Source organism: Rhipicephalus microplus, chromosome 2 (assembly GCF_043290135.1).
Source record: "Rhipicephalus microplus isolate Deutch F79 chromosome 2, USDA_Rmic, whole genome shotgun sequence".
In the NCBI taxonomy this organism is placed as follows: Eukaryota; Metazoa; Arthropoda; class Arachnida; order Ixodida; family Ixodidae; genus Rhipicephalus; species Rhipicephalus microplus.
Window position 1 is genome coordinate 233910570 of NC_134701.1, and position 24920 is coordinate 233935489.

Sequence of the window (24920 nt, forward strand, 5' to 3'; positions counted from 1 at the left end):
TACACTGGAAGGGCTTCTTGAATAAAAACTGTGTCGCTGATAATAAAAGTCTTGCGATTGCTTGAGATACGTGAGCAAATGAACCACAGACCAAGGTTTCAAAATCAGTATTAAAAATAAATTACAAACAAGGACTGGACACACAAAAAGATATGATGCAATTTTATTAAGTTGATTATTTTCTTCAGCTAGACATAACAGTGTGCTAAGAAGCAAAAAATAACCAACGTACAACAATATTCCAAGTAGAACAGAGAAGCAGTACACTAATTCTAAACTTACATTAGGCTAGAATACGTGCTTTATACCTTTATTTAAAAATTTTGGTTCTACCATTGGTTACACTGTGAAGACTATAACGTAATCAGTGCGAATATGCAGACAAAAGTGATAAGTGGGGATCAACTGCAGTACTAGGTATTTTTTTGTTTGATGGACAAGAAGCAGGAGCGAAAGGATCAGGATTGAGGTGATTTTGCAGTGGCGTGGTTTACCTGGTTCCAGACTGGCGTACGGGCCTGCCCGACGTGTCAACATTCGTGACATTGTTGTTGCTGGTAAGCAAACTCGATCGCCCAAGCCGAAGCGTTTTATATTTATCGTCTTTTCTGTTAAGCCTTACGGGACGCATTTATAGAGGAATCGTCAGAGTGTCCTGTCTGAGATTCCTATAGAACTTTTAACTGTATACCATTTTTTATCGAACATGTTTATTGATGGATTGAGAAAAAGCGAGTACTGCGTGCTCGTGAAGTATGCCGAGCGTGCTGTGATTTGTTGCTACACGGCAAAAATGTACCCTACATTCTGAGTTCATAGAAGTGTCTTCATGATACGGATGTTGCCTTAAAAACTCGTGTTGTTGTGCCGAGCGCTGATGGAACAAGGTTTGGCATTTGATCTGATAATGATATATTTTATATATGAAAACATTTCGTAATATTACGACAGTAAATAATCTTTTTATGGAACGCCTGCTAACCTAGTGACTTAACACAGCTGATATATATATATATATATATATATATATATATATATATATATATATATATATATATATATATATATATATATAAAGAGAGAGAGAAGAAACACAACTTAGCGGTCGGTTGTCTTAATTTTGTTTCCACCTTCGTCAGGGTTTGTGAATAAGTCAGCTATTGTGTGACTTATTCACGAACCCTGATGAAGACCGGTCCACCGGTTGAAGCCGTTGGAAATAACTTAAGACAACTGCTAAATTGTGCCTCTTCTCTTCCAAAGTACCAATATACGTTTTGCCCCCCCCCCCAAATAAAACTCTTCGATATATATATATATATATATATATATATATATATATATATCGGTTGCTACTATGCTAGTTACCATGACGTTAATCATGTAAGCGAGTAAGACAGTATTCGTCTTCCGCATACGTTGACTCCTCTTATCTGATCTCACACGCGTGCGCAGACACGCACGAATGAACTCGCCGTCGGTTATTGTAATACATGTTTTGCTTTCTGAGAGAGCGTAACTAGACCTAACTTGGCCGCGCCGACATGGCACTTTAGTTTGTCTAAAGTGCAGGTGGTCTGTCCCACATAATTTTACGCGTATATATCACCCAGTACAGCGAATCTGCAGTACCGGTGCACACGAAGCCCTTTTTTTTTTTCTCCTGTAGAACCCGCGGGAGCGAGCAAGTTCATCGCTTAAGTGCTTTAGCGCGACGCGAAACTTTGTTTGGAGTTTGCTAAGCTAATTTACCGCCGGCCCATTCTTTTTCTGTGCTCTACAATTACAGCTAATCTCGGTGATCTCACTTTTCCGTCGGACCGCCAGATTGCAGCGGCTCACCGAAGTAGTTCAACGTTGCCGCTTGTATATAGTATCCAACTTTGTCTTTGAAGCTCCATGACTTTTTTAACGCGTGATGAACTTTACCAGAGAGAACACACAGCTTGTTGTTTACAAGTGATCATACACTAGGTGAAGGTAATAGATAGCAAATTTAATGGTATCGTTGGAGGTCTGAGCCAAGTTTATCGAACGGTTAGGTGGATAATCAACATGTATAGGTAGACCAATATATAGTATGCATGCCCTGTCATCTTCTGGAACGCTGTTATTAGGAGACATGCACAAAATAGGTGGTTCCAATGTAAGAATAAATACGCGCTCTACACCCATTGCTGCTGCGCACCTGTCAATCACCTGTGCAACAGAGCAATGATTGGCAATTTTCGTTCGAACCATAAACACTTTTTCGCTGATAATAGAAGTGCTACGCATATGACGAATTGAAAGATCGTCTTTTCCTGTTGAAATGTTACGTTTGATGGAGTATAGAAATCAGAAGTTTCGATGAAATTTGCCAGCAAGTAAATTTTTCTGGCTGACAACTATCCAAATGAACATGTGCCTGTTCAGCCAAGTTAAATACCTGAAATACGCTAAAGTTCGTGACTTCACGTAAATAAGCGATTTCTATTAGTGGAACTTCTATAAAGTTCAGTCTGATTGGAACGCTGAATTCTGTGGGCGCAGCTTACGTTTATTCTTGGTCAGTAACCGACTACACGTAGGTACAGAAAGGTAAAAACTATTAAATTGAAATAAAGAGTGTGCTCGGTTACTGCGGAATAGGGCTCTTCCAGAGCCCCATCAGCTACATGAGCTCAAGGGGAACGTCGAACATCGCCAACCATATTCTTGAAATGCAGTTTAGAAATTTATAAAACAACACCTTGCAGCAGTGTACTGAGCGGCTTGCCGAAGTTATTGTGGCTGACATGTGGGCCATAAGAACAACTTAGGCACTCAAACAAACAGTACTATCTGGCAATAGCTTCTTATTTTTGCTTTAATACCTCATGCATGGGCCTAAGCAGATGATATGACGTTTTATGGCGCGCTTGAATTTTCACTGTTATGCACTCATGTCTTCCAATAAGTTGATGACCATGTGAACATAAGGTAAGAATGGATTGCTAGTAGTGTAGTCGAGATGGCATAGTGTGTGGTGGGTGTGTCTAGTTATATTTAGTAAATAATGTACGAACCGCAGCAGTGGTCATACGTGAAGACGATAGTCAGCATCCATTGTAAAATGTGTGAATGGGGCACCCTAGATCGGCGCGAATGTTTCATTTATTTTGACAGACGGAAACATGAATTAGCTAAAGTTAGGTGTAGGGCGAAGTTGCCAACCGTATAGAGTAATTAGCCTACTGGTGGGGTGTTTTCGGAGTTTTCCGGCCAGCTTAGGGAAGTGGGACGGTGACGTATGGTGAATTAAACATTTCACTCGTCATTGATGATTAAAAATTGTAGATCAGCATGACATACTTCCCAGGGCTATATTTATGGAGGTATTTGTATTAGTGCAATGCTTTTAGTATCAGCTTCACCAGCCCCCCGCCCAAAAAATTCATCGCATATCCACGGAGTGAATGATAATGACTTGGACGTTGCGCCTACAAATTCGTCCACCCGTCTGTCTGTCTGTCTGTCTGTCTGTCTGTCTGTCTGTCTGTCTGTCTGTCTGTCTGTCTGTCTGTCTGTCTGCCATTCTGTCTGTCTGCCATTCTGTCTGTCTGCCATTCTGTCTGTCTGTCTGTCTGTCTGTCTGTCTGTCTGTCTGTCTGTCTGTCTGACTGTCTGTCTGTCTGTCTGTCTGTCTGTCTGTGCGTCCGTCCGCTCCTATTACACTAGAGCACGCATCAGACGGCCGGACGGATGGATGGACGCTTCGCCCCACTCATCATCACTCACTCCGTATAGATGCTGTGAATTTCATATTACACAAAAACCACTAACGTCGTCTAGTGATATTATTTCCAAAGGCGTATACACCCAACACCATCTAGTGAGGAATTCCTAATACTAACCAGAAGTGGCTACTACAACATACTATTACAGAAGAGGGAACGACCCACACCCTAAGGAGCTTCGCCCCTAAAACAACGATAATTCGTCAAACATCATTTCGTTAGGTCAGCTGTTTTGTTTTTCTCGGGGATTAAGGAAAAAAATTTAGAAGTTTCTGAGAATCCTTTTCATTTAATGCTCTCGAGTACGGTTCTCATACAGCAACTCAAGGCTGTCTAGAAGGCCCACGATGCGGCAGTGAGGCTAGGCCTCCGCGTACCTACGTGGGAGCAGCCCGCGATCCCAACCCTATAAAAAGGCGGTGGAATCCTTCCGGACCCCAATAAAGTTCTCCATCCATCCGTCAATTCATCTCGGGGATCCCCCCCACCCCAACCCACCTCTGTTCATCTTCTATCTGTTCATTGCGTGAAGGGACTTAACAGTGTTGCCATAGTGGTCAGCATCAATTATTAGGGCGATAGTTCTGGATGTCTCATCATGAAGGATAAGTGATGGTCGGTGTCAACTCGAATGTAGCAAAATAGTCGTGATATAACGGCGCCGCCTCAAGAGGTCGTTGTGGCTTGACAGATCGCCATAGTTTGTCATCTCGAAGTCATTGTGCCATCGCTGTGGCATAACATAGTAACGTCAATTGATGGCGTCATCAGATGTCATCATGACACGGTAACAGGTTGTCCAATCTTTAGGTCGTAGAGTGTAGGTTTCCTGTACATTATCATTGTTACATGGCGCTATTTCTTGGTGTTGGGTAAAATGCAGGGTAATAAAAATAATTCTGTAAGGTTAACGAGTGTAATGTAAACCTTGACTAAAGTGTGTTCCATAAATTGGTTAGCAACACTGGTGTTGGGTGACGTGATACTCGACGTGATACTTGGAACGATAGCTAGGCATCAAAGCACGCTTTTTCACGAATTTTTGTCGGAAATCTCTTAGTTGATAAAGCACTACGGGCTCCACTCCACCAAAGCAGTTACTGTATGACCAGTTGGGGCGTTGCAATAAGTAAATATGTAATGTAACATTCAACGTTTTACCTACTGACACCACGATATTATTATGAAATGCACCATAGACTTCGGAGAGCTCCGGAAATTTCAACCACTTGGCGCTCGTTAATGGGCATTGACATCTCAAAGTTCACGTGCCTCTATCATCTTGCCTCGACGGAAATGTGACTGACGGAACCGGGATTGACCCGCCACGTTTAGGTAGGCAGCCGATTATCGTTCCACCTATGCGGATTAAGGAAATGTATATTCCTCTAAATGTAGACGTGTGCTTTAGAAACGGTGAAAACGCTTCCCGTCTTCGCTTAAAAAATTTTTCCTCTGTCGGCCGTTTCTGTTTGGTGGGACATATATCTTAAGTTTTCACTTTTTATAAGATCCTTAATTGTCTAAATAGTACTCGCAGATATTGACGACAAATAACAATTGATATGCTAGCAGATGAGTTCAACAAAGGAAGAAGTTTTTTCAAAGGCAAAGCAACCACACTGCTTTCTTTCGCTGCCGCGTCAGACGGGCCACGTGTTTCCAGGATGGCAACAGCTAAAGCGAGAACATAAGTTACCGTTCCCAGAAACGTTGAGGTATAATAGCAATGCTGCTTTGTACTCAGAACTGATACAAATTTATACATTGACGCATCAAAAAGCGAGTTTGTGATAACAAAACTGCATTGCTGTTCTTGGTTTATTTCGTTTACTTCGAGGTTTACTTTTTTTTCTTCTAGGCGTCCGCCCGTGGTGTTATTATGTGATGCGCAGCAGGTGCGTCTTATGGGACACCGTCCTGTGCGTCCCAAAAAGTCGCCCTTAACGCCGCCATAACATGCACTTTATGCAGACTTTGTATCGCGATCAATGCAAATATGTGGCGCAGCATTCCCCTATTTTTGTACTTATTCCTCGAGTGATCGTACCACTGCTCTTTTTTTTTGTTTGTGTAACTTTGTTTGCCGCTAGGCATGATAAGTAACGCATCGTCTTCCAACTTTTTTGTAGTGTTCACTTTCATGCTTCTTTTATTCATGAGGCTCTGGCTGGAAGAATTTTCGCTTACACGTTAACCTGGCTGAAAGTCTGCCGTGGTGTATTTGCAATGCTAAGACCACGATCTCGAAGTAAAAGCTTAACCCGGACGCGGTGGCACAGAATCAAACGTGTAAGCCTGATGAAATGGAAACATGTATAAATGTGAGAAATTTCGCACGAAACCCTCCTTTCAAACAGCCGCATTGCCTTGCAGATTCTTGAGAGTTCAATTATCATTGAATATGTGCGCCTAATTTCATTAAAGGACAATGTTCTGAGGCCACTGCTAACAACGTACCCTAGGAGCGTTCCCATGTTCCTTGTTGCTTCGTGTCTTACTAACGAGGCTTCATTTCGCCCCTTGTATGTGAAAACGAGCAATGAGAATATCTATAGAGTTTAACGCCCCAAAAACCACGATAATAATAGGAGGGGCACTGAAGTGGAGGGCTCGGAAAATTTCGTTCATGTGGTTTTCTTTTATGAGCACAGGCATCGTGCAGTACACGGGTCTCTAGCACCGTAGCAGGATCGAACCCGTCATCTCTTGGCCAGCCATCGAGCGTCGTATATCCGCTACCGCAACGTGGTGGACTCAGAGAGAAACAAGGAAACTAAACAGAACAGAAAGAAGTCAGACTGAATAAAATAACTGCTCCTTGTAGGGCAACTGACGTCCGGTCGCGTGCTCCCTGTCTGATGACTCGTATTGTGTTTTTACGAACACACACAAATTATGTTTCAAAAAGAGAGCAGGAAGGCACGCAAAAATGTTTTTCGGGGGGGAGGGGTGACACCTTTTGGATTTAGAGTGGGGCGGGGCAGACAACTGGTCATATTGCGCTGTGTATGCATGGTGCAAAACACACACACACACACACACACACACACACACACACACACACACACACACATTTCGGGGCAAAGGGTAGAAGGGGGGGGAGTGAATTGGGAGTTTTGCGCCTGGTTACGGAACTCCAATAGAGAAAAATATATAGGCTTATTTATAGAAAAGCAGAGAGAATGGCCTGAGCGATAGCATGCTCTGGACTGCGACTCGCCATCGTCATTCATTACTCTTTTTTTCCAACTTTAAAGGGGTGGTAACACCAAATTTGTGGAACTCGTGTTCTTTGCTGTAATCGTTTCCTCCAGCTCCAGGAAGCATGATACACGCACCAAGATTCGTGTATTTTTGCTAAATAGTTTAATATTGCTCTACTTATGTGAACCATATTCGGTTTTGGTTTCGCGGCGCCGAGTTGGGCATAGACGCCATGCATAGGTGGCTTGGCCACGTGACCACACAAAGCTGTGACGCAGATCGTGCTCAGTTTCGTCTGCTCTCACATGCACGTGCCACACAAACGCCAGCAAAACAAACGCGCTGACAGTCGCCATAGCCAGCTGCAGCATCATTCAGGCAGTGACAAGGCAAAAGGCAGCCAGAAGAAAACAAAGCGTTTATATTTACAACGTATGTACAGAACGTGGGCGAGGAAGCCACCTGACGCTAGATGCGCCGGCCTTTTATAGGTGTCGATGCGCTGAAAGAGCACGGGGCAGCCCCGCTGTTGGACGCACGTGGCGTCTATGATGGACAAGGACGCGTCGAGTGTCTCTTCGAAAGCACTTAGTGTTCTTGATGGACGCGCAGTTTCTCTGCGAGGGACGCCAACACACTCGTCACTACAGATCTAGTGTGACGTCATGACAGCTGCCGTCGCTTCTCCTATTCTGAAACGTCAGTGTTGCTGCGCAAGCGATTTGCCTGGATCGCGAGAGTGAGCACGATCGGCTACACTTTTAAAATTGAATTAAAATATATTCTACGCGTTTGTTATGTCCCACTCTTCGTGTGGAGAGTCCTTGAATACAGAAAAAACCCACATCAGGCTTGGGATAGTCTCAAAATTCGGTGACACCATCACTTTAAACAAGTGATGGTGTCAAGAATACACTGACAATAGTCGCGTAACTTTTCCCGCTCAAACGGGTACATATGAAAAGGTATAAAATGACCAGCACTTATCGCTGGAAAAAATAAACAAAAGAAGTAGTTCTTGTATTACCCACTGAGGCCGGCATACTCAAAATGTCGCGTTCTGCCCCATGTCTCATTTTTTTTTTTACCTCTCCCTCTCCTGAATAGGTGTCTGCGATTCTAATTGGTTACCTTATAAACTCCGTTGTGGAATCAAATTTTCTTGATGCCTTACGCGATTCTAGGCTTCTGTCACGCAACATGACACGCGTTAAGAAGGCTCCTCATAATAAATGACACTCTTATAGGTTTTTAAATGCGAAGCGTTTCTTGGCGAACTTTGGCGACATTGAGCGTATCTATCTATCTATCTATCTATCTATCTATCTATCTATCTATCTATCTATCTATCTATCTATCTATCTATCTATCTATCTATCTATCTATCTATCTATCTATCTATCTATCTATCTATCTATCTAGCCACCTACGACTTCCAGCTCCTCTGGCCGTTTCCATAATGGTATCGATACCAAACTTGGTATGGCATTACATGACTGTATGAAGAACATATATTTCACAAGTCATAACATGAAAATCATGACAGTTATTTCATCAATAATGATTTACATTTCATGGTCCTGCAGCTCTTCTGAAGGTTTCGTTCACATGGTATGTTGCAAAGCTGGTATGGTATGACATGATTGCATGGCGAACAAAAGCGACAGACCCAAACATGATAATCATGAGATTCGTGTCATGTAACAACATGACTACGAGCCACACTCATGATGCACGGGCGCCCGTTTCGCTAGCTTCATTTATACCAAACTTGGTATCACAGGACGTGAATAGATGGCGAAGGTATGATACTGGTGAAACATAAACATGAGATGCGTGTTATGTAACAACATGACTACATGCCACGTTCATGATGCGCTCGCGGCCGTTTCGCTACCTTCATATGTACCAAGCTCCGTATTACACGACCCGAATGGATGACATATGTAAATGACACATCCAAACATGATAATTATTACATGCGTGTCACGTAACAACATGACTACATACCACACCAATCATGCGATCGTGGCCGTTTCGCTAGCTTCACACACCTTACGAAAGTGTGTGATTGGTGCAAACAAGATAATTACGAGATGCGTGTCATGTGCGAACATGGCTACATGCCACCGTCAAGGCGCCGTACATTTCGACGTGACGCGGTGCGCGTGCTCGCCGGCGTTGCACTTCGTCGCGTCAAGCCGTTGTTGCCACGCCAGGCGCCGGTCCTGCCATATACTCGCAGGTGCGCGTCGCGCTGCGTTGCTTTGATGCATGCGCGTTTCAGCGCGTCTGGCGTCCCTCCGTCACGAAAAGAGGGAGACGCAGTGTTGTCTGGTAACGCATCGGCGCGAAACGCAGCATGTCGCATTTCGCGCCGGGCCGTGCCGACGGACGCTGGTCGCGCGTGGCGCCAGACTATAGAGGGCTCGCGTTTTGCTAACGTAGCGTCACTTTCCCAGCGCGTGCGCGTGCGGCAGCGCTACATTGGAGCATAATGAGCCCTTCATGATGCGCTCGCGGCCGTTTTGCTAGCTTCAATATACCAAATTTAGTGTTCCGTGATGTCAATGGATATGACTAAATATATGAATGGTGAAAACATGATAATTCTGGCACGCGTGTCATGTAAGAACATCACAACATACCACGCTCATACTACTCTTGCGGCCGTTTCGCTAGTTTCACATACACTGAATTCGGTAATACGTGACATGGATGACGAAGGTAAACGACACAATTAAACATGATAATGATGACACGGAAGTCATCTACGGCATCGTTTACTTCCACCTCGTAGCGTTGTGATGATTTTAAAATGATCTATCACCTTTTCTCATTCGTGCTTCGCATATCATCGATTCCCACTGTGCGTGGGATCTGCCAATTTTTTTTCTCCTTTTCGGAGCACTTTCAAAAAATGGCATCGCTATGCGCAGAACTTTAGTTTTTCACGCAATAGGACTGGGTTCTATTCCCGTTAGAACAGCATTATTTATTATTCATTTATCTGCATTCATGTCCAATATCAGCTCATCATGAAAAAACACCGATTTTTCGCACAGACGCTCACTCCTATTCCTTTGCTATCGCCTACACCAGAATTTCTGCGAAACGAGCTCTTTAACGCTGTCGCGTTTAAAAGCCACTAGCTGATTCACAGATTTTGAAGGCGTAGAAGACACAATTATCAAATTTCCTACAAGAACGCAAAAAGAGTCACACTGCATGGTTAATGAAAAGATGTCAAAAAGAGTTTTCACAGTACAACAAGAACATGGAAGAAAAAGACGTGCATGTCAAAGAATACGCTCTATAGTTACGATACGTTGGCAGTCTCTTCAGCGATTTGTTTGTCCGCCTGCCTATACACTGGGTGCCAGAAAAGCAGTTTGACAGATTATGCTGAAATTTCAAACCACTAAGATTAAACTTTCAACACTACTTGTATCACAACGTTCAGCTTTTGGTATACTCTTGCTCTAACCAGGAAGAAGTTGTGATATATTGCGAAGCCTTGCTTTCATGGAGCACATCACCGTTTTCTTCTTGGAATTTTTTGTGTTCAATCAAAATTGTTACCGTCCAAATGAATCATTGTCAGCATTTCGAATTATCAGAACTCTGTAAAAAAGCAAAACATTGATGCATCGTCATTTGCACATGCCACTGCCACTGCGCACGTTGTGTGCGCATACCCTTCAGAGGCTATAAAAAGCCTCGCTCCCAATAAACGTTGTTCACTGTTGTACATTCGTGTCTGTACGCTTCAGTGGCGACGAGGCGGTCGAACCGTTGGTCGCGCTGCGACCATGGCTGCGCACGCGGGCCCACCGGGTTTTGATGAGGAGGCGGACAACTGGGAGGCTTACCGGCTACGCTTGGAAGCATACTTCGAGGTTCACGACGTCACGGACGAGCTCTGTGAAGTTCCTGGGTGAGCGATTTGCTCCGGCGTGCAACGAAATCGCAGAATCAGCTTGCAGGAGAGTCGGTAAATGAATTTCTCGTGGAAATACGAAAGATTGCAAGCAGGTGTAATTTCGGTAGCGCCCTCGACAGGATGCCAAGGGACCGCATTGTTTGCGGCCTGCGCGACGCTAGTGTCCGTCGGCAGCTGTTGGCAAAAGCGGAACCCACGCTGAGGGAGGCAGAAGAGGCAGCGCGTGCAGCAGAGATGACAGCGGCAAACGTGGACCACATGGCCAGCGCGCAAAACACGGACAATGTGCACGCTATGACGATGAAGCGCAGAGGCCAACCAACTAGGCATCCGTCACTACGAGAGTCGGCGAGCAGGGAAGACTTCTGGCGGCACGAAGGGACGTGCCCATACTGCGGCAAAAGTGGTCATACAGCGGAAAAATGCAAGTTCCGTTCTGTTAAATGCTTCACTTGTAAGAGGCAAGGACACCTAGCCCGTGTGTGCCAGCAGCACCAGACCCGGCAAAACAAAGTATTCCACTGTGAAAGTCAGTGGTCTGATAATGACGACTACGAACAATTTCTGCTCAACTTGCAAGCGGCATCGGTGAACATGGTCCAGCCAATTTATCGCACCATGGAATGGGATGGCGTGGCTCCCCGAATGCAAGTAGACACCGGTTCCCCCGTGACAATCATCACATGGCCTACCTACACCAAATACCGTCACCTTTGGCCTCGGCTCCAGAAGACTACCTTGCAACTGACTTGTTTCCTCGGTCAACTTCCCGTCAAGGGTCAACTCAATATCTCGGTGACGTACGGCGGGACCACACTGGACGCTACCTTGGCGGTGCTGGGGTGCTCTGGACCTGATCTGTGTGGGCGGGACGTCATCAAAGCCCTCGAACAGCACGGAAGGCAGGTTTTCGCCGTCGAAATGAAGGCTGCCCCCGGTAAGCCATCCTCTACTAAGGACGATTTACAGGTGCAGCAGTTGTTAGACGACTTTCAGGACTTGTTCTCGGAAGAGCTAAGTTTAATCAAAGGGCCTACCCGTTGAGTTACGCTTGCGCGAAGGTGTCATAACTCGTTTCTTTAAGGCACGTGCCGTGCCTTACAGGATGAAAGAAGCCGTTAGCCAAGAGATAGATCGTCTCGTTCAGACAGGAATCTTGACACCAGTTGCTTGCGCTGACTGGGCAACGACTCTTGTTCCGGTAGTAAAGAAAAATGGGTCCATACGACTTTGCGGTGACTTCAAAGTAACAGTCAACGCTGCTTGCCACACGGAAAAATATCCGTTGCCCAAAATTCAAGACATCTTTGCTAGCTTAAGTGGAGGCGAAGTGTTCTCTACAATCGATCTAAAGGACGCTTACAGTCGGCTACCTCTAGATGAGAACGCAAAGCAGCTTCTAGTCGTTCACACGCAAAAAGGACTATTCTGCTTCAACCGGCTCCCTTTCGGTGTAGCGTCCGCCCCAGCAATTTTCCAGAGACGCATGGAAGCCATCCTGCAAGGAATACCGGGTGTTCAAGCTTACTTGGATGACGTGGTTGTGGCAGAGAGGCAAGACAACTGCGAAAAATTGCGCGAAGTCTTCCAGAGGTTACGGGACTACGGTGTGAAGCTTCACCCAAGCAAATGCAAAATACGGAAGAAAGAAGTTGAATATCTTGGGCACCGCATATGCGCAGATGGCCTTTTGCCGAAAGCGGAGAACATTGAAGCAGTATCAAGAATGCCCAGGCCCACATGTATGGCAGAGCTGTGGTCATTCATCGGCTTTGTGTCGTATTACCATGCATTCCTTGGCAACTTGTCCACTGTTCTCGCACCGTTGTATGAACTGTTAAAGAAAAACGCCCGTTGGCAGTGGGGAGCAAGACAAGAGGCCGCTTTCGAAGCAACGAAACGCCTCGTCAAAGGCGCCAAGTTCCTCACGCACTACGATCCGCAAAAGCCCCTCGTGTTAGAAACGGACGCGTCGTCTTACGGCATCGGGGCTGTTTTATACCACCGGGTCAACGGAGAAGCGAAGCCAGTTGGATTTCGGTCGCGCACGCTGACTGCCGCAGAGCGGAATTACGCACAAATTGAGCGTGAAGCGCTGGCAGTTGTCTTTGGGGTGACCAAATTTCGTGAGTACCTACTGGGTAATACTTTCACGCTAATTACAGATCACAAGCCACTTCTGCGACTGCTCAGCCCGGACAAGCCCGTACCTGCTCTGGCAGCGGCACGGGTCCAACGTTGGTCTTTATTACTCAGCGGCTACACGTACACGATCGAGTACAAGGCACGAAAAACCCTTCCGGTAGCTGATGCCCTGAGCCGCCTTCCGGCAAGCTACCAGCACGATGCCAGTACCATGGAGTCCATCAATAACGACACCCGTGAGTACGTGCTTTTTTCTCAGCTTTTTGCTGAGCAACTAGACACCACCCTGATGTCGTCTAGTGCTTTGGCCCGGGCGACAAAAGCAGATAGCACCCTCAAGCAAGTCGCTGTCTATATTCGCGACGGCTGGCCTAGGAAACTACCGAGATCAAAACCAGACTTACGTCCATTCTTTTTCAAAAAACACGAACTTGTGTGCAGTAATAACATTGTCTACTGGGGCCACCGAGAGATAATTCCGGTCGCCGCCCGGAATTCCGTACTACGCATGCTGCACGAGACTCATCAAGAGATGACGTCGATGAAGAAGTGGCGCGCTCCATATTTTGGTATCCTGGGCTGGATCGGGACATTGAACGTGTGGTAAACACTTGCCCTGTATGTGTGCAGTGTAGCAGCATGCCACCTGCCAAGGAGCCTGTGCCATGGCCGGAAACCAAGGAAAAGTGGTCTAGGGTGCACGTAGACTATGCCGGCCCGGTTGACGGACATATGTTGCTCATCGCGGTTGATTCGCACACGAAGTTAATAGAGGTGAGCCCAGTGAAGATAGCCAGCGCGGGACGGACTATCGAAGCCTTACAATCAATGTTTAGTAGGTTTGGCCTGCCCCGAACCATGGTTTCCGATAACGGGCCACAGTTCACTAGCGCGCAGTTTCAGTCATTCATGAATGAAAACGGAATTCGCCACTTTCGCACCGCGCCTTATCATCCGCAGTCCAACGGTTTAGCAGAGAGGGCAGTGCGAATGATTAAACTGGGACTGCGCAAGAACGCTAGAGGCACACTGCAAGGCCAATTAGACCAAATTCTGTTGCAGTATCGCCGCACCCCTCTGCCCAGCGGGAAAACGCCAGCGTTCATGCTGAAACGCCAGCGTTCATGCTGCTGGGTTTTGAGCCTCGATGCAAGTTGGATAACATCGTGTCATGTCGGCCATGTTCTCACACAGATACGGAGCACCCCGGAACAACTCGCCAAGTTGGAGACTCTGTTTGGTACCGGAACTACGGGACAGGAGCCAGGTGGAAGGCTGGCGTCGTACAGACCCCCGAAGACCACCGCATGATAACCATCAAGGCCGCAGACGGCGAACATCATCGCCGGCATTATGACCAGTTGAGAGGAAGAGAAACCGACAGCACGGGACTCGCTGCCGGTGAAGCAGAAGTCAAGCAAGAGCCCGGGGTTGAGGCACCGCCGACGGAAGCTGGCGAAACCGGCAATAAAGAGTTCGATCCTGGCGAAACCATGTTACGCAGGTCCACCAGAAACCGACGCCCGCCGGATCGCTACCAGCCTTAAGGGGAAAGAAGGCTGATGCATCGTCATTTGCACATGTCACTGCCATTGCGCACGTTGTGTGCGCATACCCTTCAGAGGCTATAAAAAGCCTCGCTCCCAATAAACGTTGTTCACTGTTGTACATTCGTGTCTGTACGCTTCAAACATGGGTGACTTTTTCTTCATAGGAATCGGTACAACATGAAAGTGAACCGCACCTTTACAGAAGTAGTTTGCTGTTTGTTTTATATTGTTGTATAAGAGCTTGCATATCCCGGCTGCGGCGGCTGCATTTCCGATGGAGGAGGAAATGTTGTAGGTCCGTGTGCTCAGATTTGGGTGCACGGTAAAGAGCCCCAGGTGGTCGAAATTTCCGGAGCCCTCCACTACGGCGTCTCTCATAATCATATGGTGGTTTTGGGACGTTAAACCCCACAAATCAATAAGAGCTTGCACATTGTCTGTTGGTGTTTGGCAGCAATGGCACCACTGAATGTAAATGCCCCGACTTTTACGCTAGAGGTACGCCCCGCCGTGGTGGTCTAGTGGCTAAGGTACTCGGTTGCCGACCCGCAGGTTGCGGGATCGAATCCGGGCTGCAGCAGCTGCATTTTCCATGGAGGCGGCAATGTTGTAGGCCCGTGTGGTCAGATTTGGGCGCACGTTAAACCCCAGGTGGTCAAAATTTCCGGAGCCCTCTACTACGGCGTCTCTCATAATCACATCGTGAATTTGGAACGTTAAACCCCACAAATTAATTAATCAATCGCTCGAGGTACATCTCTATCCTGATGCCCTTCCGCGATGGTCTAGTGGCAGCTCACCTGCAGGTCGCGGGATCGACCCTGGCTTCGGCGGCTGCATTTCCGATTGAGACGAAAATGTTGACCCATGTGGTCCCAGAACCCCAGGTGGTGAAAATTTCCGAAATCCTCCACCACGGCGTTTTTCATAATCATAAGTGGCTTTGGGACGTCAAATTCCACATATCTATCTATCTATCTATCCATCTATCTACTGTCTATCTATCTATCACGACCACTAACGCCCACGATCGTGACTTAACGCTCGAGGTAGCTGACGCAGTTTATATACACCCGGACACAGCATAGGAAAAATGCCGCGTTTAGAAGGTTTATACAATGGTACTAAATAAGCATTAATTCAAGGCGTCGTCATCTAACGAGACAAATGCCAAAATTTTGGTGTTTCAGTAACAAGTCTTCGTCCCACAATCTTGGGACTATCCATATCAGTCGCTGTGTGTGCAAGTGTATAGACGCCAACTGTTTCTTTAAATAGCCTGGAACTTAGTGTGCACATTGGCGCAGGCTTCTTTAGTAGACAACCAGTGATTATTTAACCTCGTTGTGGTGTATATTGCTGAAGAGAATCACTTTGCGCGATTCACTACAATGTCCGACGATTACTCGACTTTCCGCTTTCCAGGAACAACATCAGAACTTTTTTTTCTGCACTCGGAAGGAATACTACAACAACATAAAACTTCACATGCGTTTTGTTTCTAGTAGTTTATTCTTTTTATGCAAGTATAGCAGCTGGTTCATTGCAGGGTAATTACTTATTTAGTTCTACGCGAACTAATTTTAGTTACTTAATCTCACTCAAAGCTAAGCATTCTGTGATTTTATTTTTTGAAATGTAACACGCGTTTCTTGAAAACATGTCTTGCAAATTTCACGCATATCCAAGCAGTACATCGTAATTCGTGATTGAAATGAACAGTATACTCTAGTCTGAAAATTGTTCTTTTTTTTAGGGGCGAAGCTCCTTAAAGCGGCACCCGTTCAACCCTCGTAGTCGTAGTTGTAATGTGTAACAAGTGTTACATTTTCACCTGCAAAGTGGTGCTGGTGGGTGCTTTGTTGAACAATAAAACGTTCGCGGCGTGCGCGTTAACTAAAAGCCGAATGCTCCTGTCTCTCATTCCCCTTAGCAGCCATTGGCATGTTCCAGTAGGGAACGTTAGTAGAAGTAGAAGTGCTAAACGCCGACTTCTGATGTCTCTTATTCCCAGTAGCAGCCATTGTTTACCTTCAAGGTAGTGCCTGTTGAGATTCCTCCTGTGCGTGATTAAACAATAAAAATGATTTGTTCAAAACGCCGTTGATTGATGAAATAAACCAACGAAAGACGCCAGATGTTTTCTGAAAGCAAAACGAAAAGACGCCAGATGTTTCTAAAGCAAAACAAAAAGAAGACGCCAGGTGTTTTCTGAAGCGATGGTTTTATAATCAAAACCATATCGATACAGGTTTGTAGTTGCCGATGCTCGTTGCCATCGGTGTGTGCTCGTATGGTACATTGAGCACTATCTGACAGAAAAAGGTAGATACGTTATACTCGCTGGGCGTAACCTCCTTGGTTTTAGAAAGGTTTAGAGAGCGTTGGGCCACAGTTCCATGAATATAGTGAACTAGTATATACCATGAACTCGAGGTGGTTAAAGGTGGGAAGTAGACCCGAAGCGCAAGCCGTAAGAAAGTGTGCGTGTGCCACCTCTCGTTCAGTCCTTGGAATGCCCGCTAGATGGCGGTGCTTCTATAAGGGAAATATATCATGAAAAGATGCGAGATGGTGGTACTTGGAGTGTTGAATAGATGAACGAACGGACACACAGACAGATGCATGGATGGACGCATGAACGGACGCAGGGCCGGACGCAGGGCCGGATGCATGAACGAACACAGAGACGGATGCACGAACAGGCGCAAGCACTGGCGGGCGGATGGACGCATGGACGGTCACACAGACGGACCAATGGACGGACGGAAGCAAGAACGAAAGTACGGACGAATGCTTCACCCCACTCTCCATCATTCACTCCGTGGGTATGCTGCCATTTTTTTATGTATAGGTGTACTTTGGTATCAATAAGCTTCGAACTTCTAACTAACAGTGTTCGCTGGAATCGAGTAGGCGTGGACACCTGTGCACGCTCACAAGCGGATGCCCATGGTATATACTTCACAGTGCTTCAGCCTGACCATGGCTTGAGGAACGTGAGAGGCAAAGCTCGCAGCTTACCCGCTACAGTTTTCTAGTGGCTAAGGCCACTAGAAAACTGTAGTGGTCCCGCGACCTGCTGTAGCGATCCTGTAGCGATCCTACAGGATCGCTACAGGATCTGTAGTGATCCCTGTACTGTAGCGATCCCGCGACCTGCTGACCCGCAGGCCCGCAGGCCAGGATTCAATGCGACCTGCTGACCCGCAGGCCAGGATTCAATGCCTTGAATCCTGGCCGCGGCGGCCACAATTTCCCTAGAGGTGGAATTGCTTAAAACTCGTGTGTTTGGATTTAGGGGCACGTTAAAAAACACCAGCTGGTTGAAATTTATGGAGCCCTCCACTGTGGCGTCTCTCATAATCATAGGGCGATTTTGAGATGTTAAACCCTAACGATTATTATTATAGAGCTCGCAGCTTGAGCCATGGACGCGGGAAGGCGCACACCACAATTTTCTGGTGTCTCGCATTGTAACAAATCCCTCAGTGCACGTCATTCACCCGTAGGCATCGTCACAAGGCCGTTTCGCTCTTTCCAGCAGTTTTAATAACTGGTACTATCGCACTCGCAGCAGTAGGCGGTAAACTGCACTACTTTGTCAATGAATTGTCACATTAACACGATATGAACAGCCAGAAAATTCAAAGCCTGTTTGACGCCCCCACCAAACCAATTATTTGCGTAAAATGCAATGAAAGGCTTCGCTTCGTAGCGCTGAAACAATGGAAGCTATCTCTGTCAGCACTGGATACTGTCATTATGCAGTGTCCCACATTACGGCTTACACTGCGATAGCACCCGCCAACGTCAGCGTGTTAGAGAAATGTGAGTGATATAAGGTGCTCTTCTGGAACTTGTGCGTCGCTGGCGCAGTGTATTGAGCGCCTAGCACTTGTCATCGTGTACCGAAATATCCTAGGTTCGGTTACTAGGGCATCGAAATCAACGAAACTTGCTCTTCCCTATCTGCTAGTTTACAATTTAACGATGTTACTTCTGCGATGGAAATGATGTCACTGATGCCTCGGTGGGCGCCGACGTAAAACACCGTCGTTCAAAGCTAGAAGTATATAACAAAACAAAGCAAGTTCAAAAAGTTTAGCATAGAGTAAAAACTTACTCGGAGTAAGTTTTTGATGACATAGCAGTAAATCTATGTTAGTGGCTTTCATTTTATTTCAAAATGAAGGCTGGATAAGCTACTCGTATTATAAATATTTGCGTACAATGCCTTGAACGTTTCAGTGAAAGTTATATTTTTTTCCTTCGAGCTGTCGGGGCGCTGCGCATACATGTTGTTTTGTATGACCAAGCGGCTGAGAGGGTGGGAGGGGGGCGGGGGTGAACCTGTTCAATCGCGAGAACTGTGGTTAGGCATGAAGTTACACTAAACTTTCCGTATGCAAGTGCGTGTCGGCGAGTGCGACGCCATGCAGCAGCGCTTGGCTGTATAAGCACGATTACTGCGGTGCAATTAGAATCGTGTCAAGTGCATCTGCATGAAATCACCAATATTGATTGGTAGTAGACATGGTTTGTTGATGTTAGTAATAATATGTATTCGAGTTTTGTGCAAACACAGCAAAAAAAAATTTAGAATTACCCTAGGCTGCCACAGAACACGATGGATGCAAGCGCTATAGCCTAATCTCCTTCGCTCTGTTTCTACATCATGAACCGTTTTAGCTGTTTCTTATTTCGCGACCCACTTCGGGCAGATGTGGCTTCAAGGGTGAAAGTGCAGTTTTATTGTCCGGACAAGTTACCCGCTCAGCTCACGATAATCCTGTCACCACCGGCACTGTATTGTGCTCGTCTTGTTGTTTCCTATCAACTGCCCTAGTGCATTCTTCTCTGTTATGTGGCCATGTTCTAGGCAATTGCCCCACAAAATTATATCATTTTATCGAACGCTTCGTACAATGCGAGCGATAATTAAACTGTACCGTGGTGTCTGGTCGTGGCTTGTGGTGTCTGGTCTGGCCATTAATGTACACATGGACACTGAAAGCTGAACTCATTGGTTCTGATGAATGATGGAGAAATGCTTTCTGGAACATCGAATTTTAACTTGAACTGATCGTAGCATATGCGATTCGGGTGCTCAGTAAAGAACCACGGCCGGTCTAAATTTTCGGAGCACTCCAGCATGCCGTCTTTCATAATCATACACTTGTATCGTGGCGTGGGGTTGTTAATCCTAAACTATTATAATACAGTTTGAGAAATTACCTGAGTTTAGAATAAACTGAAAACATCAGGGCACATCATTACCAACCAGATAAACTGATGAAATCAATTTTTCATTTGTCGAAGCGATAGGAACATGCCTAGTAAAAGCTTTCGCTAGTGTAGAGTCCAAACTGTTTAGTATTCTAGGAATTGGTTCCCGGACCTTTCAACGTCACAACAAAAACAGAAAGCCGGCGTGCATACAAACTGGCCAATATTTTTGTCAGGTTGAATGTCGTCTCACCTTTTAAAATTTATCTTCGTATTCGTGTTAACAAGCATCTACTCAACCCTTCTGTATTACATTGGCTGCATTCTCTAGGCAACCTAATCCTAATACCAACACGGCAATCCTAGCTTGTTAATAACTAAGCAGCTGCTCGAGTAAAAGCGAAAGGAAATTGGCTGCCGGTAACTTACAACAGAATACTGCTACAACTGCTTGCAGCAGTTTACTGCTTCACTATTCTGCATAACATCTCTCTTCATTACACTCTGTAGTATTTCTAGTCCTGGCTGGAGCAAGGCGAATCAAGCTTTATTACTCAGACAAGTTAGCTAGTATACTTGCTTGATCAAAGTCGTTACACTAGTCATGATGATTTGAATGCACTACCACGCTTCATTTGTGAACGTAATGACGCGTTTTCTATTCTCTGCCTGCACTTGCGTAAAAAATTGGGCGAAAGAAACAAATACTCAGTGGCACGCAGAGGCCTTAGTTAGAAATACTGAATAGGTTTACGTAAAAAAGTACAGTGCTTGTACACGGCACTGTAGTTTCTGCTGAAAGCTAATTAGTAGGTTAAAGTTATCTTGAAAGTAAAAGCAAAATCAATTTGAAGCACGTGACACCTCGCTCTTGGATGTTTCATTGTTTATAATGATGTTATCGCCCATCCTCTGTGCACTCAAAAAAACTTGCCCGATAAAAATTCTAATCAGTTTTGGAACCAAATGAAGTTCCTCGCCATTTGTCTACGTCTACCTCTGTGGCTGCCTTTGCGAAAGTAATTACCCTGTCTTTTACCTCTTGACATTTCAACGCTAGTTCAGCGTCAGCTATGTAGATAAACACTCTCTTTTTCCTAGAATATTAATTACGCTTAAGAACACGTCGACAGCGAGCGTTTGTGTATTCATGAACTAGGGCAACGGTAGACTTTGGCATACGCGTGTGAGTAAAAATATATCTCGTGAATATACAATTAACCTGTTGCTCCCCAATGTAACTTTCTAAACACTCTGAAAGAAGTTCATAAAGTGCCTATTGCAATGTCCAAAGTTCCTCCGTAAAAGCAGAAAAATTGGTAATTAGCTTAACTGAAACGCTAATTGCATTTCTCCCTATAATCAGTGACAACCAAGTATAGACTAAAATATAATGCTCCTTGAATACAAGATAAGAAAAAGTGCGCACTTCGTGAATGCTATGTGCTTAATAAAAATTAAATTCCCGTCGTCCTTTGCTAAAATGCTATTACTGGCCCGACGGCGTTTCTGGAATATTTTTCTTTTACATTGACGTGGAGTTTTCCGTTTTCGCGTTTTCGATTGGGAGTTATGTGTGACCTATTAGGGGTCTTAAAATATTTTGACGTTATGGAGAACAGTGCAGAAATATGAAGGTGGTGTGACCACTCACATGTTCTTTTTGCCAATTTTCTAGCTTCCCAAGCGTCTTATCCCCGCAAGCGTATAGTGTTTTGGGTACCCTGCAAGAGTGATGTACTAATACGAGAAAAAATGTTTTGCTCTTTAGCGTCACTTTCAGACGACTCGAGGACGAAAACCGCCTTCTTCGCTCTCTTCTCGGTCGATCTTATAGATCCGCGCCCTATCCGAAACCTTTTTGCATTCGACTTGATTTCTCACTGTCTCCGTGATTGAAGGCATTGGACGATTTGTGCTCCTCGCGTCGTTTTGCCGGGCCTCCGGGACCATTGCAAATGTCACCAAGCGACTACATCCAGTGCAGAAGCCTATAAGGACGTCAGTTTGACGTGACAACTTGTGGCGCCTTGTGAACTCACGATGAGGTCACTGGTTGGCGCCTGACCTAGATGATGATTTAATCCATCGTTCGTTTTGACGCCAACGGTCACCTCTGGTGTTTCATAAGACGTATAAGACTTTCACGTTTGGATTTGGATTTGTGGGGTTTGACGTCCCAAAACCACCATATGATTATGAGAGACGCCGTAGTGGAGGGCTCCGGAAATTTCGACCACCTGGGATTCTTTAACGTGCACCAAATCTGAGTACACGGGCCTACAACATTTCCGCCTCCATCGGAAATGCAGCCACCACAGCCGGGATTCGATCCCGCGACCTGCGGGTCAGCAGCCGAGTACCTTAGCCACTAGACTACCGTGGCGGGGCGCTTTCTCATTTACGACTTATCTGCACTATAATAAACATTTTTTGTTATCCTATTGAACAGAGCCACCATTGAAACATTCAAACGCAGCCTAATTTCCGCCATCGTCTACTAGATAGTACCTATAACTTTTCGTGTAGTGGGTACTTTACAAATGTAGCCTAGTTGAAGTAAGAGTCCCAGCTCACCGTGTCACGCGCGTACACGTGCGTTAGGTGCCTGTTAACGTTACCACGATGTACTTTAAAGAACGAAGATTAAGCGCCCTCCAAGTCTTTTTGCCGATTGAGGAAAGTGGGTGGCGAGGATTAACGTGTATTTTGGTTAGACATCACCGTTTTTTATCATAGATCATTTAATTAGACATAGCCGTTATTTCTAAATGCTGTGAAATTCATTCGTAATTAAATCATTGATAATAAAGAACGATGTAACATCATTCTCTGTTGCATTACACAGGCAAACTGATGAAAAGGTGTACGCCCGTCTCGCCCTGATCTCAATTTCTTGCCAGCAACCAATGTATGCCCGGAAGGTACAAAATAAACCATAGAGGCATATACATCAATGGGGCTTATTTTCTATGTCATTTGCTGCTGTGCTAGTGCACTGATGGAGCAAACTTCTGCAAACAGAGGAAAGAAGGCATCCTGAAAACTAACTCAGTTCAAGGTGCTTCTGTACGAAAGAGCACTGATTGCTTTGGCGCTATGCGTGCTCTAAAATTTACTTTCCAAATACCTAAAGCTATTTTCTGTTCCACTCTCTGCGAAGCGTGGCCCTCTTAGTTCCAACCACGATGTAACTACGAACGAAACTACAGAATTGTGTGTAGCGAATGGCAGTTTTGTTTGGCTACATAGACGCATGTACAAAACAAAAACGGAGGCAACGGGCGCCCTGCTGCCACCTAATGAGAAATTTTCTACAAAATTCACTTTCTTTCGTGCTTTGTAATAGCCCCCGAAAACACTGGATTAAACAGGAGCAAAAACTGAGCTGCTCTGTTTTCTGATTATAGGTCTGTACATATAATGGAGTGAAGCTACAGACACATCATGCTATGTAAACAGACCATTGTAAGAAGTGAAACTTCTGAAAAAAATTTCTTAAGCATCTCACAAGACGTTTTTTAACTGCCTAGTGACTGCCTTACGCCATGCATCTGCAGCTGCAGGAAATGGGAGCTATTTGTTCCAGAGCTAGTCCTAACTGCAGGCTCAAAACGTAACGTAATAACGCCATTTTATATAATCCCGTGCTTGTAGTCGACGGCTTGGGTCGACGGAGAACGAGCTACCACGTTATATCCAGCACAACTATGTTTGTGGATTTCAAAGTGGATATTAAAATACACTATTGTACAGTGCATTAGTGATATGAATGCAAATGTTAGATTACGTAAAGAACAATGCACGACATTTTTCCAGCCTCGATCGAAGCGCGGAGTTCTCGTAAATATAGTGACTTGAACCAATTATCAGCTAACGAGCAAGGAAAACCCAATGCAGCGGCTAATGTTTTCCAGAAAATAAATAAATCGTGCGTTCTCGTGAAGTCTATTAGTTAGAATATTTACATAAGCTTTTTGTCCCACCTAGTTATCCTCTACTAATGGTCGTTTTTTTGTAAGTTTGATGTGTTTTCTGTTGTGGTTGCGTTATTTAGCTTTCACATGTAAAATTGTTGATATATTTATGAAATATTTTCGCACAATACGCTGCTCTAGTGTGCTTTTGGGTGTAATTTTTGAGCACAATATCAGTCGGACCCACTTATAACGATACCGGTTTTAACAATATATCGGTTAACGATGAGATTCTCTGGCGCCCAAAACTTTTGCATGCTTTTTCATGGTGCAAAAACCCGCTTACATCAATGTTCATGCACGATATTATCGATTATTAAAATAACGTCGGGCTGTTGTTCGTCCATGCCAAAATGTCGTAGAATTCAAAGTCTTTGACAGTAAAGAAGAAAACAAGAAATTAAAGCTACTAAACGACTGCCCATAATCCCAACATCCCTCAACGAACTTTCAAATTTGCATTAGGCTTCACCGCACAGTGTTACAGCATTACGGCAAAGTTGATTTACAATTGCGCTGTAGCGTGTTATTTAGCGGTAGCTTCTATTAATGCACTCACGGACATACAATTAGAGTAGAAAGTAGACACTCGAAAAAGTTTACGTGTCAACAATTTCAGATTTCATGCATTGGCTAGTTTCAGTCCCTTAAAAGCGTTCGAATTTTGAAGTACGACCGAAAATTCGGCAGCCTGTTAATTCATCTCACGGATGTCTGCTGAGATGTCTCATCCGATAATATAGTTTTCTCACACTACGTCGTCATTCTATTGCGATAGCAATTATATGGACACTCTCGGCTGGATTTCGCTGCTGGCGTCGGTGTCATGCTCCGTATATGTATAAGTACCTATATATATATATATATATATATATATATATATATATATATATATATATATATATATATATATATATATATATATATATATATTTATTTATTTATTTATTTATTTATATGAAAACGCAAGAAAGAAAAAATACCGATAAAAGACTCCAGCGCGCGGAATCGAAAGTGGGACCTCCGCGTCTTGTATGCGAGGCGTTATCCACTGATTCACCGTGTGGTACCTCCTTGAACTTTCAAACGGCAAGTTATTTATATCTACCAC

General features: G+C 44.9%; 1 long non-coding RNA gene across 1 annotated transcript in view; it reads left to right on the top strand.

Moving 5' to 3' along the window:
* The window catches only part of LOC142787559 (uncharacterized), a 206417-nt gene that overhangs the window by 50432 nt on the left and 131065 nt on the right, over positions 1 to 24920 (top strand). The gene's annotated exons all lie outside the window — the stretch shown is intronic.